A 13,168-nucleotide genomic window follows, 5' to 3' on the forward strand; every position below is an offset into this window, starting at 1 on the left:
ACCTTGGGCCCCCGGGGGGGGCACCTGAAAGTGAGGTGCGGTGTGTGACTATCCTCCCAGCCAAGCAAAAGGCATCCCAGGGATTTCAGCTGCCCCACTCTTACAAAAGGATTATCCCAGACGGGCTTGTTGACCATTTTTATGCCCTCATTAGAGGGGCGGGGAGGGCCGTAAGACCCTCACCTGAGTTTCCAGTCACTCCCATCCACCTGTTGTAGGCAACTGCTTTAATTGCACATGGCCTTGGGGACCTTGGGGATGGGCAAGGGTATACAGGCCTGGGAGGGCTAGTGGAGGGAGCTCAGGCTGTGTGGCTGTGGGAAAACCATCATTCCTGCTGGATAGAGGCTTTTCTATTTGGAAGGGGAGAGCACCACAGCCCTAAGCTTCCTCACTGACCATAGGTCAGCACCTCTCACCCACGCTCAGTGAGCAAGCCCTATACACTCTTCGGTTCCTCTGAGTGAACTTTGGCGGGATTCTTCCCCAGTTTGTTAAGACTTTAGAAGGAGGGGTAGCTGCTGTTCCTGTCTCTCCCTGGGAGAGAATTTTAGCAATGCTGTAGACAAACAGAAAAACACATTGTTCATTTTCTAACTGTACCTTACCTTACCAGCATGAGACAAACTGAACACACACACACACACACACACACACACACACACACACACACACACAGTTTATAGATGCAGTAGAGACTCTCCAGGGCCCTAAACATGACCTGTATTGTAACAACAGCCAGTGGTGGGGAGACAGTATCTGTGGGGTAGAACCCAAATTCCCTCTAGAAGGAATATTGATTAAGCAAAGAAGGCACGTTTATATCTCCCCGTGGACGAGACCCTCTTCTCTGCTCCCTTTTGTGCCCTCAGCCCCTGGCATGGTGCCTGCTCAAAGGATATTTCAGAAGAGAATAAATTTATGCGTAGCCGCACGTGTTCATGCGCGAGTGGGGCTCGAGTGTGCATGCACAAATGCACACACAGCCCTTCCTCGTCTTGGGATGGGGAGGGAGGGGTGTCACCTAAGCCATACCCCTTCTCTTGGGGATTACCCCTCCTCTGTAACCTGAGAGTTGCCCACAGATTGGCATCGAAACCCCAGACACTCAGCTGGGTGCTCAGCCCCTTCTGGGAGAGGGCTTGCTGAGTGGGTATCTCTTCACCCACTCTGTGGTAGTGTAACTTTAGGAGATGGAGAGGGTGGGGTGGGAAGGGAGCTGCAGCAATCATAGGAGGAGGAGTCCTAATTACCCCTGCTGGCTGTGGGGCCCGGGCAAGAACAGCCTCAAAGTCCCCGGTGATATGCTCACCTTCTCCGCTCACTCCCAAGGTCACAGGTAAGTTATCATCAAGTTGTGCCAAGGTCCTGGCACATGATACCACACGCAGTCACCCTCAGCCTCCTCTGGGGACTCTGAGGGCGAGGTGGGGGGAGTTACCTCGGTGATAACACCCAGCTCCTCAGAGCTCAAAGCCGCAGGCTCCTTACCACAACACCTGTTCCCACCAAGCCAGCAAGTGTCCTCATGTGGGTGCGACCTGGGAGGTGATTCTCCTGCATATGGAGCAAGGTGGGGGCAGGGCGCTGAAAATCCCACAGAATCAGCTTCCCTACCAACTTGAGGACTGGGCAAAAATATGTTTAGAGAAATGGAGATCTTTTTAAGTCAACCCAGTCTTCTTTATTGCTTCAGCATGCATGTCTCACATGCCCGCTGGCATGAGTGCTGGTCCAGGATGCTCGGTGTCACCCTCTCCTCTTGACGATGTGGCATTTGTCATTGTCGTTGTCATCATCATCATCTGCCATATTGACAGGAGTGCCATGACTGAGCCGTCATTTCTGAGGGAACTAAGCTTGGGAATTACATCTTTTTGTCTGCCACTTAAGATTCCTTTTTAAGTTATGTGACTGTGTATGTCTGTGCTGGCTAGTTTTATGTCAACTTGGCACAAGCTAGGGTTGCCTGAAAGGAGGGAACATCAGTTGAGAAAATGTCTCCACGAGAGCCTGCTGTATGGGAGCTGAAGAGATGTCTCAGTGGTTAAGGGCACTGACTGCCCTTCCTGAAGGACCCGGGTTCAAATTTGAGCACCCACATGGCAGCTCACAACCGTCTGTAACTCCAAGATCTGACACTCTCATATAGACATACATGCAGGCACAATGTCAGTGCACGTAAAAGAAAGATAAATAAATAAATAAAAAGATTATCCTGGTGTAGGAAGCCTGTAGGGCATTTTCTTAATTATTGATTGATGGGGGATGGCCCTGCTATCCCAGACAGGGTGGTTCCATCCCTGGGCTGGTGGTCCTGGGTTCTAGAAGAAAGCAGACTGAGCAAACCATGAGGAGCAAGCCAATAAGTAGCACCCTTCCCTGGTCTCTGCATCAGCTCCTGTCCTGTCCAGATTTCTGCCCCGTTCTGGCTTCCTTCAATGACAGAGAAAAATACAGAAGTGTAAGCCAAATAAATCTTTTCCTTCCCAACTTGCTTTTTGGGCATGGTGTTTCATAGCAGCACTAGAAACCCTAAGACTGTGTGTCTATGTGGGGTGTGTGCTCATGAGGACAGGTACCAGAGTAGAGTGTTGGCTGCCTGAGAGTTGGAGTTACAGGTGGTTGTGAACCGCCTGACTGGATTCTGGGAACTGGACACTAATCCTCTTTTAAAGCAGAGCTATCTTTTCAGCCCTGTACCAGCCTTCTAAACATAAGCAGACAGGATCAAGCTGGTTAGACCTCAACTTCAGGGTTGCGGGACCAGCCAATAGTAGAGCTGATGTAGAAGCAGTATTATCTGGCTCAACCTCTTGACACTGGTTGCCTTTCACTTCTTTCTTGCTTTATATAAACAGCCGGGCATGTCTAGGTGCTGGCGCTGGAGTCCCCTTTCTGTGTGATAGGGCACTGTTCCCCGCTATGGAGGTAGGTGAAGTTCTTCAGGGAAGGGCTGTGATTTGGAACCACGAGAACATTGCTGAGTTTGGAGTTGGCCTCTGTTCTTGTTTTCCTGGTGAGAACTGAGAGGACTACGTTTCCCTTTTCATTGAGACAATCTGTTTTAGTCACTGTTCTATTGCTGTGAAGAGACACCATGACCAAGAGACAACTCTTATAAAAGAAAGAATTTCATTGGGGCTGGCTTACAGTTTCAAAGGTTTGGTCCATTGTCATCACGGTGGGGAGTGTGGGGGCAGACACGGGAGCTAAGAGTCCTACATCTGAATCTGAAGGCAGCAGGAAGGGAGAGCCACTGAGCCTGGCTTGGGCTTTTGAAAACTCAAAGCTTGCTGGAGCATGTAATCCCAACACTCAGGGAGGCAGAGGCAGGAGTATCTCTGTGAGTTTGAGGCCAGGCTGGTCTACAAAGTGAGTTCAGGAGAGCAAAGGCTACACAGAGAAACCCTAATTCAAACAAACAAACAAAAAAGGAAAACTCAAAGTTCATCACCAATGAGATGACACTTCCTGCAAGAAGGCCACACTTCCTGACTCTTCACAGTAGTGAGATTCTCTAAGCATTCAAATATATGAACCCCCTACGGGGGCCACTCCTATTCAAACAATCACAAAATCCTTCTCATCTTTGGTCTCCAGCCCTGTGTATCAAAAGGGGACTGGAGATGCGGGAAGAAGAGGGGTAGGGAAGGCTCCAGGTTTACAGGTTCAGTACTACCTTCCTCTGCAGGCTGGAGAAATCACCTGGTTGTGTGACATTTAGTCTCTCTCTTATCTAATCTTGTCCCCTGTTCGCACATCGAGAGAGGGTCTGAGTGGTCCAGAGAGCTAGAGCAGAAACATTGTTTGGCATCCTGAAGTTTGTGGGCTGTCTGGGTGTCTGGTCCCCACATCCTTGCAGATCACAGCATGACCTTGTCACCTAGTTGCTAATGCTAGTTGCTTCCGTAGTATTTAGTCAATATTTCATCCTTCCACCTATCTGCCCATTTGTTCTTTAACCAGGGTGAGCGATGTTTTAACTTCCCTTCTTAAACCCCTTAGAAAATGTCCCATGTGCTTAGGATGAACTGCCTCTCTTTTATCTGTTTTAACTCTGTCCAGGAAGCCTGGAACACCTCAGCCTCATTCTTTTATCTTCTGTATTTGTGTTCCGCCAATATTGACCTCCATGGGGCCTTTGCAGCTTCTCAGAACCTTGCACTTGGCCATCCTCCTATCCAGATAGCCTGTCCATCCACATCGGCTACTTTATACCCTCCGGGTCCCATCCAAAGGGTCCCCCAGTGATCAAGGACAATGCCATCCTACTGGCTATACAGTCACTCTGTCACATGACCTGTCAGCTGTTAGCATTTCCCACACTTATTCCTCCACCTGGTCCTCGCTGTCTCTCCAGTAAAAATTCCACGAGGCGTAGTCCCTTGCTTAGTTTATTGCCCTAGTTCTCATCTCTGCAGCTGTGATAAACAGCAACCAAAAGTAGCTTTTGAGGAGGAAAGGGTTAATTTCATCTTTAAACTCCCAGGTCACAGACCACCACTGAGGGAATTCAGGGCAGGAACTCCAGGCGAGGCAGGAGCCTGGAGGCAGGAACTGAAGCAGAGGCCAGGGAGGAACTCTTTATTGACTTGCTCCCCTTGGCTGGCTCACTCAGCTTCCTTATGAAGCCCACGGTCACCCGACTAGGGGTGGTCCCACCCACATGGTGGGCTGAGCCCTCTACATCAATTATCTGTTTTTCCTTTTTTGTTTGTTTGTTTGTTTTGTTTCAAGGCAGGGTCTCTCCATAGAGTCCTGGAACTCACTCCCTAGAATTCAAGAATTCCACTCGCCTCTGTCTCCCGAGAGCTGGGGTTAAAGGCATTTGAAACCACTACTCAAGAAAAATCCCCTATAGACTTGCTTACAGGTCAATCTGAAAGAGGCATTCCCCTCCTTTCTTTTTTCCTCCCTCCCTCCCTTCCTTCCTTCCTTCCTCTCTCTGTCTCTCTCTCTTTTTTTTGAGACAGGGTTTCTCTGTGTAGCCTTGGCTGTCCTGGACTCACTTTGTAGATCAGGCTGGCCTCACAAATATCAGCAAGAGACAATTCTTTCACTGATGTTCCTTCTACAGATGACTATCCTGTGTTGACAAACTAACAAGAAACAGAACAAAACAACCCCAAGCTAACCAGCACACCTGTGAACCCATCCTTCTCACGTCTGCAACAATGTTTCCACTTAAGGGCTGCTCAGATTTAGACAGTGACTTGAAAGTATCCTAAATGTTAAAGATGCCTTTTACTGCATAGCCCAATGTTCTCCGATCCAAGAAAACCCTGACTGAAGGCCACAACAGGTCCTGCAAAGCATGTCTCGATTCTTCAAGTGTAAGGCTCCGTGTTTCTCAATGGGCTGTGCCCAGAGCATAAGGACATTTCCACAAGTGCCTCGGAGCCCTGGCCCTGGGGAAGCTTTGGGCAGGTCGGTGGGAAGCCGAGCTCAAACTTGGAAGGCTACCAGTGTGGTCTCCACGTGGTATACTTACCCTCTCCACTGATCCCAGGCATTTATAGAGTGCCTTCTAAGGTGTGTCCCAGACAGAGGGCGGCGGAAGGGATGGCTAAATAAACAGGGGCCAGTGTGTGCAGGACCCATGGAGACGCACCTGCACCCCTGTAGCCGGGGTAGTGAGAGGCAGATAAACACTGAGCGCACGTACACATGGAAAACAGTAAGTAATCACTAATGAGCATTTCACCCGTGCCTAGTGCACAAAAAATCTCATTTAGCCCTTCATTAACTCTACAAGGTGGGGAGTTACATTCATTCCTCCTTGTTTAGAGAAGGAAATAGAAGCCCAGACAGGTGAAGCCGGTTGTCAAAGGGACCAGCAAGCCAGAGGCCAAGTGGCCTGTCTCCAAATACACAACGAAATGAGTGAGACTCTGCCACACGCTTCACAGGAGAGAAGAAAAATCGTAGTGTTGGCTTTAGGGTACTGGGAGGAGCATTCAGAGAGCTTTGGGGTTGTCTTAGAAATGAAGTCATCTTTAGGGCACACCCAGCCCCAGGTGTTTCTCTGCAGAACCCGCTCCCTGTGCGAGCTGGGGGTCTTAGCTGCTCGGAGGTGGAAAGCAGTGCCACCTTTTGGTTACACCGAGTATGTCTGCTGGCTGACTTGGGAAAGAAGAGCTCACCTAAGCTAAACCACCTACTGGGTGTAGCGCCTACTGCTTTGCACTTGGGTGCAAAGTTGAGGTTCAAGGAGTTGGCTAAGGTGTGGGCGTAGGAGGAGGCGTCTGAGGGATGATGGAGGAATGTGCCTGGCATGGTGGGTAAGGTGATTTGGGAGTGTTAGCTGTGTTCTACTGCCCTCCGTGTGGGAGAAGTAAGGTGTGTGTGTGTGTGTGTGTGTGTGTGTGTGTGTGTGTGTGAGTTAGTTGCTCTTCAAAGCTCCTATAGGCTCTAGCAGAGGGAGGCAGAATCCGAGCAGGAGCTGAAAAAGAAAAGCGGCCTTTTCCCTTAATCGAAATGATGTAGGTTCAAGCTATTCCCTACCATGGAAGGTAGGAGGTGAAAATGGCCATCTGTCAGGAGAGGAATGGCAGAATGGAGCTTGTTACTCTGAAGAAAGGCAAGTGTGTGGTCAAAAACAAAAGCAGTGAGCTTGTTGTTCAGGTTCTGATACAGAAAGGTCTCCAAGGGATTTGAAGAGAGAGGCAAAAACCAAGCAGCAGAACATTCCACGGAGCACGGCACATGTATGAAGAAGAAAGGCTTTGATGAGGGTAATGTGTTTGCTTGTATGGCCCAGGGGGCTGTCGCATGCATGAGAAACAGATAACAGGATGAGAGAGAGGGCAGGGACAGGAGGGAGGGAGGGAGTTTACCTCACAGTGGATCTTAGTAGTTTATGGCTATTTTTGTTCCTTTTTAAAAAATTTTACTGTGAAATCAAAACAGTCTTCCTGCCTCAAGCCTTTTGACTCCGAGATTGTATGTTATGATTTTTTATTCTGATTTTAAAAATTAAGTGTATATATATATCTCATTTTTTTTTTTTGAGACAGGGTTTCAGGGTTTCTCTGTGTAGCCTTGGCTGTCCTGGACTCACTTTGCAGACCAGGCTGACCTTGAACTCACAGAGATCCACCTGCTTCTGCCTCCTGAGAGCTGGGATTAAAGGTGTGTGCCACCACACCTGGCCTCCCATATTCAATTTAGTTGGCCTGGCTTTCTTTCTTTCTTCCTTTCTTTCTTCCTTCCTTCCTTTCTTTCTTCCTTCCTTTCTTTCTTTTTCTCTCATTCTCTTTCTCTCTCCCTCCCTCCCTTCCTCTCTCTCTCTCTCTCCCTTCCTTTCTTCCTTTCTTCTTTCTTCCTTAAATTTATGAATATTTTACTGGCATGTGTGTCTGCACACCACATGTGTGCAGTACCCATGGAGGCCAGAAGAGGGTGCTGGATCCTCTGGAACTGGAGTTACAGATGTTTGTAAGTCTCTGTGTGAACATGGATTCCCTGGAGCAGACAGTGCTCTTAACCACTGAGCCATTTCTCCAGACCCTTGCTCTTCATGGCCAGTAACTTGCTCTGTTTGGTTTTCTTTAAATTTTCGTTAGTACATAAATGGTTATGCAGGCTCCTGAACTGTGCTGGCACATGCAGACAGCTGGCTCCCAGGGCCAAGGCAGCTTCTCCCATTTGTCACTTCTCTTGATTTCTGTGGAGTAAATTTTCTCATTGTGTCTGATCTCAAGCCACCAACAACTTAAAAAAAAAATTGGCCCACAAGCTGTCATAATTGGCACTCAGACCCAGGAAGAGCTGACCCCAAAATATCTCTGACTTTTGTCTTTATTGTCTTGTCTGAGAAATCTATCTATCTATATTTTCATCCTATCAGGACTCTATACCTTTCCCCCATGTCTGGAGCATCTGTCCAGGTCTCAATACCAAATCCACCTCACATTTCACATTTCAGTGGCTGAGTAATTCCCCACTGGGTGGGTCTTCCGACTGGTTGGTTTGATGATACCGTGCTAGGTGCTACCAGTTGGTTGTTACTGTAACTTTACAATGCTATTGCTATATTTGTAAATACACACATATACCATGGTAGAGGCAGGGATTCTAACTCAGATTATATGTACAGGCAGGGTTTCTCGGTCAGATCATACACGTGAAGACTTTGACTAAGTGTGGATAGCTGGACAGTTTCTACAACTTGTCACCCAGAGTGAGTGAAAATGCCTTTCCCACACCCTCCCAACACTTCCTAGAAGGTCACTGTTTAAAACAACTAGATACAACTCTGACCTAGGCCTCTGCCGTCCCCACACTGGGGACAATATGCATTGTCTTGCAGGCAAGATAAACCACACATTGCCCCTTCCAGAGTGAGGGAGGTTGAAAACCTCGTTGAGTCAGTGGTGTGGTTCAGCAGCTAGCTCAGGGTTGCTAATTTGGGACAAAGCTTTCCATCGTATCTGCAAGACAGAGAACCAAGTTGATAAATAAATTCAGAGGGATCCCGAGTTTCCAAGGCAGTGGCCAGTGGACCCTGGGTCAGGAGGCAGAGGAGCAGTGGTCCACGTTCACAGATCTGGCTCATCAGTGAGTGGGTCCCGTCTCTGGCAAGGCAAGCTGCTGAGCTGAGGCCACCACACCCATCCCTTGTCCTCAGCAGTCCGCTCCATTGACGAGCACTTAATTTCTTCTCTCTCTCTCTCTGTATACATGTTTGTGTATGTGTGAGTATGCACATGGGTGTCAGGGGCTGACATCATGTGTCTTCCTAACACCACTCTCGACCATATTATTATATATTCACCCATGTGTGTGTGCACTCGTGTGCGCATGTGTGAATGTGGTCATCTTTTAAAGAAAATTCTGGCACTTGAGGGACCAAAGGCCAAGCTGCTTCTACCAGAATGAAAACAGGGATTTGCTAGTCATTCATGAGATTCTTCCATCAGCAGCTCCTGAGCCCACGAGGATGGTACTGTAGAGGAGGAAAGGTGTGTGTGTGTGTGTGTGTGTGTGTGTGTGTGTGTGTGTGCTCTCGAAGTGCTTGCTTCTTCCGGAGATTAAAAGTGAGCCTGAATTTGCCAGGGCTCCAGGAGAGAACAAGGCTCTTGTTCAGCTCCCCTTTGAATGGCCGAGCGCTTTCTGTCTCAGTGCTCAGTGCTGAGATGTGGCCTTTGGATTGCCTAGGGACCCAACAAAGACCGGCTTGGTGGCTGCTTTGAGGTCTCAGTCCATGTAGAATTTTAACCATGAAAAGGCACAAAGATTGGTTTCTTCCGAGTCCTTAACTGAACGCCAGAAAGGGGGACAATTAGTGGGGTGCTGGGTGGCTGCCTCCCACCAGCTGCGTTGCTACTGTTCTGAACCTTAGAATGGTTAGTGGGGTACCCCGTCCCAGTCTGCTCTGTCTCCCGTGTTCGGAAAGGCAGGCCAGGCTCAGCCCCACAGGAGGGTGCTTTCTCTGCTGGGTAGGGAGGGCCTTCATCCCACAGGAAGCTTGTTGGGCATCTGATTGAACAGATGCCGTCATCTGTTAGATGGGACAACAGTGCCTGGATTTAAGACCAATCACTAACTTAGGTGAGGCATTTGTGGATAGCCTATTAGCCCCCTTTCTGTTGCTGTAACAAAATGCCTAAATCCAGGCGCACACACCAGGAGTGTGTTTGCCTAACAGTTCTAGAGGCCCACGGAGGACGCTGAGGTGGTGGGAGCGTGCAGGCAAATCACGTGGCAAACCAGAAGCCAGAAGCCAGGCTGGGTGGGGGATGGGTCTTTATAACACTCATTCTAGTGGGATTCTAGGCTCCACAAGGACTGTATTAACCCTTTCTGACCCTGGTACTGTCCCCTGCTGGGCCTCCCTCAGAGGCCTGACCACCTCCCAGCATTGCTACTCTGAGATCCAGACTTGATGCTGAGGAGTCTCCAGGGAGGAGACATCTCGGAAGTTATAATGAATGGTGCTTTTTCCTAGAGTGAGCAGTAATGGTAGGTGTTGAAGCGTGTTTATTTCTGTCCTCCCCATTCCACTTTGCCTTTCTATGGTGCACATTTCCCTCTGCCTGTCCATCAAAGCCTCGCAAACCCTTGCCCTAACTGAGCAGGGCTCCATGGTAGAGCCACATCTCAGTCTTCCTGATTGCAAGGATAAAGGCAGATGATGGAAACTCACCAGCTGTCATGGACCCATGGCAGCTGGACCTGGACCTCAGCAGGCCCTCCTGGCAGCTCCCCTGGTTCACAGAGGGTGAGGGAGTGCGCTTGTCCAGGAGCTTCTGATTGACATGGCTAGGTTCAAATCCCTTTTCTGCCACTTTCACCAAAAGGTTATAGATTCCTCTAGCCCACAGCTTACTTGCCTATAAAATGGTTTGTTAAAAAGTGCCTATTTTAAATGGCCCAAGGGTTAAATGAAGCATGTAACACAGACCATAATAAAAACAATAAATTATTGAGGCTGGAGAGAGGGCTCAGCAGTTAAGAGCATTGGCTGCCCTTGCGATGGACCTGGGATTGGTTCTCAGCACCCACATGGTAACCCGCAACCATCCCTAATTCCAGTTCTGGGAGATCTGACACCCTCTTCTGGCTTCCCTTCATATTGGGTGTGCACATGGCATATATACATACATTCAGACAAATGCTCATACACACAAAACTTTTAAAGGAATGTTTATTTAAAAAAATCAACAAATTATTGTGTTCAACAAACATTTGAATATAAATTTCTTCTTATGATAAATTAAGTATGTAAATTTTATATACCAAATAAATGCATACCTTATGCGACAGTGCTGTAATTACCAGTGGGCTGAATACAGGTTATCTCTTAAGATTACACCATTTAGTGATGGCACAGCTATTTTTGTGTAAATACAGTCTATGATGTTCATTTGGTGAGGAAATTACCTAACGATACATATCTGGGGAACACTGTTGTTAAGTGATTCATGATTGTTAGTGAAATTCTGAATGACTTAGAATTGGGGGAAGGCTAGAGAGACCCGAAAGGAACAAAAACTCCACAAGAAGCTCAACAGAGTCAACTAACCTAGGTGATGGGGGCTCACAGAGACTGAAGCACCAACCAAAGAGCATGCATGGACTGGACCTAGGCACCCTCCACATATGTAGCTGATGGGCAGCTTAGTCATCGTGTGAGTCCTGTAGCAAGTGGAGCAGGGGTTGTCTCTGGCATGGAGTCTGTCGCCTGCTTTTGGATCACTTCCTCCTAGCTGGGCTGCCTTGTCTGGCCTCAGTGGAAGAGAATGATCTTAGTCCTGATGTGTCTTGGTGTGTTGGGGTGGGTTGGTTTCAGGGGAGGGGGAAGGGGTCTCACCTTTTCTGAGGAGAAAGGGAGAGGGGAAAGAGGATGAGAAAATGGGGCAGGAGGAGAGGAGGGAGGGGGCTGTGATTGGGGATGTAAAGTGAATAAATAAATAAAATTTAAAAATATGAATGACTTTACAGAAATCCTGATTTGTCTCTACAGTTACAGCTCTCTCACAATGCAGCTCACCACTCCAGGTTTAAAAGTTTTTAGCACTCGAAGAAGATGTGGTCTTGTCTCTTCTAAGGTGGAAGTTATATCTTTACATATTAATTATAAACATAAATATATATTTAGGTATGTTTCCTGATGACATCTTCATACACAGATATGATGTATTTGGATCGTATTCACCCCTTTTTTTTACATTGTCATTTTCCTCTTCTCCTGACCGTCACCACACCTCTTCCTAATGGGCTACCTCCCTCCTTCATCCCATTTCCCCTTTTGATGATCTGATGAATTTGATTATGGCTGCTTACAGGTGAATGGTGAGGGATTACTTAACACTGGCTACAGCACTGAAGAAAACCTCCCTCTCCCGGTAGCCATTGATAGCCTGTGTATCCTCAGGGAGGGGAGGGGCTTGGTGAGAGACTATTGATGCACGGCTACACACCACGGCTGCCCTGAATTCATGAGTGCTGCTGCCTTGTCATGCCTGGAAGACAGAATACCACATCACTCCAAAAGCTTTTGCAAGGTAGGAATAACTGATGGATTCGGCATTCATCCACAGATCTTTGCCTAGGAGGCCGTTTCTCTGCTGGTATCCCATCCTTGTGCTGACTTTGATCTCAGTTAGGTTCTCTGTTAAACTTCCTCTTTAGTTATTATAGAGACAGAGTCACCATCAAGGGATGTAGTTAGATCAAAGCTGCATAGATTGAAAATGGCCACAGCAAGTTTCCAGCCCAGGTGGTTCTGTCCCACTCCAGCGCTGTGCTTTTACATGTTATTGCACAGACCCCTCATTACTTCCCAGAGATGGGTTTTGCATCGAGGAAACATTCTTCTTTGGGTTTCATGATGAACAATCAAAGTAAAGAACTAGAAGCCTGGAGCCTGGACGCCTTTCCAAGCCCTTCCAATGGGGGCCCCAGAAGCATGCAATATATAAGGTGACCACAAGGTGGCGCTTTCGCACTGTCTCCAGAATGCAAGCTGAGGGACCAGCCCTCTTTCCTCGGTCTGTAAGCCGATGGAGATATGTTTAGTGGAGCGGCTTGCATGTTTAGCTGTCTGATTGAAGGCTTTTAAACCTGTAGGAAGAGGATCAGGCCACGGTAGGTGTCATTCCAGGCGCAGATTGGGCATAGCAAGTAGTGTGGGCAGAACGGATAGACTGTAGTTTAAGACAAACGGTAGTTTTTGGTTGGGTCATCCTGATCTCTTCTTAGCCCACTTTCCCAGACAGAAGCTCTGTGAGCTTGCTCCAGAATCTGGTCTTTGAGGAGGAGTGAGTTAGGGGCTTGCTGTCCCCTCAACAGCACTCCTGCCCTGCATGGTCCTTGTGCTGTGGTGTGGGAATTAAACCCAGAGGCGGGTCAGCTTTTCCAGGACCTGACTGAATGAATGAGTCTTAGGGTCCTCACGCTCTGAGGACTAGGGACACTGCGCCTTCCAGCCATGTGTAGATGGCAGTAAGGCACATATTCCTGTGGTTACAGTGCACAGCAGACTCAATCCAGAGAGAAGCCCATTCACTGTATCTAGAAAAAAAATGTTATTTCATTGTAGCACCATTGAGGCGTGCTGAAATAGAAAGACTTACTCAGGCCTGCTTGGTCGAAACCCTGACAATGTCCTTACATAACTGAATTTTCATTAGACTGTTTTCTTGACTACAACGCCCAGGCA

Source organism: Psammomys obesus, unplaced genomic scaffold (genome assembly GCF_907164565.1).
Source record: "Psammomys obesus unplaced genomic scaffold, mPsaObe1.curated_primary_1811, whole genome shotgun sequence".
In the NCBI taxonomy this organism is placed as follows: domain Eukaryota; kingdom Metazoa; phylum Chordata; class Mammalia; order Rodentia; family Muridae; genus Psammomys; species Psammomys obesus.